Source organism: Arachis stenosperma, chromosome 4 (genome assembly GCF_014773155.1).
Source record: "Arachis stenosperma cultivar V10309 chromosome 4, arast.V10309.gnm1.PFL2, whole genome shotgun sequence".
NCBI classification, from domain to species: Eukaryota; Viridiplantae; Streptophyta; class Magnoliopsida; order Fabales; family Fabaceae; genus Arachis; species Arachis stenosperma.
The window spans coordinates 74841931-74844551 of record NC_080380.1 but is presented as its reverse complement, the minus strand read 5'-3'; the positions used below and the strand labels follow the sequence as shown (position 1 = coordinate 74844551).

The 2621-nt window shown below is 39.6% G+C and overlaps 1 non-coding gene across 1 annotated transcript; it reads right to left on the bottom strand.

Annotated features, from left to right (window-relative positions):
- Nucleotides 1-1260: 1260 nt before the first annotated feature.
- LOC130978003 (small nucleolar RNA R71) lies at nt 1261-1367 on the bottom strand. The gene has a single exon (XR_009085667.1). It is a non-coding gene; the product is annotated as a small nucleolar RNA R71 (small nucleolar RNA).
- Between the last annotated feature and the right edge of the window lie 1254 nt (nt 1368-2621).

Sequence of the window (2621 nt, the reverse complement as noted above, 5' to 3'; positions counted from 1 at the left end):
GAAGTTATGCATTTTCACTCCAAACCACTTACTTAGGATGCAAGAAAGCGCATAAAGACTAATAAAACAAGTGAAATTAGCTTGAAAAATGGGTATATGATGACCAGTCATCACTAACCCTAACCCAAAAATTCTGAAAACATTCTAAGATGGAAAACTGGTAATGACATACCTCTGTTCTCTATGGAGTAGTAACGATGGTGGGCTATGGATAGTGGACAACGAGATGCATACAACAATAGTGGGCTACGGGAAGTGTGGACGGCGAGATGCAGACAATGGTGGCCTGCAGGTAGTGAAGCAACGACTTGATTAAGGAGGTGCTCTGGTCTTCTTCTTCGATTTGGAATGGCAGTGGTGACAACAATGTAGCTCTGCTAGGGCACAAAGAAGGTGTAAGGGTTTTTTTCTATTTCTTAATAAAAAAATGGGTTACACGTAGATAGGTTTGGAGTGGTTTTGTTGCTATGTAGGTTTGGATATTAACGGACCAAGTGCATAACCAAGGTCAGGGTATTTCTGGCACACGGAGGTCATCTTCCGTGGTTACAAGGTGAGTTTCCTTCTTCTATGGTTACATTTGTCAGCGTTTATGTCTTTTGTGGATACAAATGGTCATTTATTCTTTATTTTTCACCTTTAATTTTTTGTTTTTCTTTTATTCTTTATCTTACCCAGAATTTTCTTCACTTTGATGTAGAAAATTCTACCTTTTCTTGGTGTTTTTTTTATTTCTGCAGGACAACTAAGAACAGGAGCCTCTTTTATATGACCCTAAGATCGAGCTAAACCCCTAAGACAAAGAAAGAAAGCTAGAAGCAAGAGGGTAGTAGAAGAAATTGAAGAAGAGCTTGAGCCAGAAAGCATGGCAAATAACAACATGCAAATGCTAGAAAGACTATTGGTGACTTTCTTACCCCCATAAGTAATATGTATAGAAGTAGCATAGTAAGGCCTACTATGGAAACAAATAACTTTGAGTTAAAGCCTCAACTCATCTCTTTAGTGCAACAAAATTGCCAATTTAGCGAAAACCCTCAGGAAGATCCTAATTTGTTCATCTCTAGCTTCTTACAAATATGTGACACCATCAAACCCAATGGTGTCTCTGCTGAAGCATATCACTTGATGTTGTTTCCATTCTCTGTGAGAGACTGAGCCAAGCAGCGGCTTGAAACTCAACCGAAGGAGAGCATTGCAACATAGGATGATTTAGTCAATAAATTCTTAACCAAAATTTTCCCACCATAGAGGTTGACAAAGATAAGACATGATTTTCAAACTTTCACTTAGAAAGATGGAGAATTCTTCTATGAAGCTTGGAAAAGGTACAAAGAAATGGTGAGAAAGTGGCCCCAATATATGTTTGCTGATTGGGTGCAACTCCAAATCTTCTATGATGGACTCATCCCCACTTCTATGACTTTATTGGATTCCTCAGTTGGAGAATCCATGCATATGAAGACCACTGAAGAAGCCTTAGATTTGATTGAGATTGTGGCCAATAATCAGTATTTGTACTCCTTTGAAAGAAAAATGAAGAGAGGTGTGATGGAGTTGGATACTTAGGACACTCTTTTGGTGCAAAATAGAGCTATGTCTCAACAAATCAGTGCAATCAACAAGCAAATAGGACATTTGCAAGTTTCTGCCATAGGAACACAAGGACTCACCTATGAGGACCATCAAAGTGAAACTTCTGAGCTTTTCAATCAAGATCACCCCCCTATTAAGCAAGTTAACTATATGGAAAATTTCTTTAGACCACACAATGACTCTTATTCTAACACCTACAACCTAGATGGAGGAACTACCTTAACCTTGGTTGGGAGAATCAAAACCACAATCAAAGAACCAACAACTTCAATACCCTCCACAATCCTCACCCATCCCAAAAACCTCCTACACTACCACCACAAAACCCACAAAGACCAAACCTTCTAGAAAATTCCTAAAAATTCAAAGAAGTACCACTTTCATGGAAGAAACCTCTAATTTTATGCAAGAAATCGGAGCCACTTTTGAGAACCAAGAGGCCTCCATCAAGAACCTAGAAGTGTAAGTGGATCAACTTGTAATACAATTTGTTGAAAAACCCACAAATGGTTTTTCGAGTGACACAATTCCAAATTCCAGGGAAGAGTGCAATGCTATTAATTTGAAAAGTGGAAGGATAGTGGAAAAATAAGCATTGGAGGATGCCAACAACAAGCAATCTCAGAAAGAAAATGAGGACTCCACTCGAGAGGATGCACGAGCCTCTGATTCTCCAATTCCATTTCAAAAATGTAAAGCCTCGGTCTTATGGTCTTATAAGACAACGCCGCAATCTTCTACCAAGGAGACACCTTTCCAGCTCACTTACATCTTAGATGCCATCATTCCAATATAGATAGGACAACCCAGTCCAAGGTTACTATTGGGAGGAAGTGATGAGGCAATTGAAAAAAACCTGTTAGATGAAACCAGGACAATGGCCCATTTGTCATAAGCAGCGCTAAAGCAGAGATTGGCACTACGCTACAACCGCAAGGTTCATAATAGAAGATTTGAAGAGGGAGACCTGGTATTGTGATGCAACGACATCAGTCCACCAACCCCAGGGGAATGGAAGTGCTCCC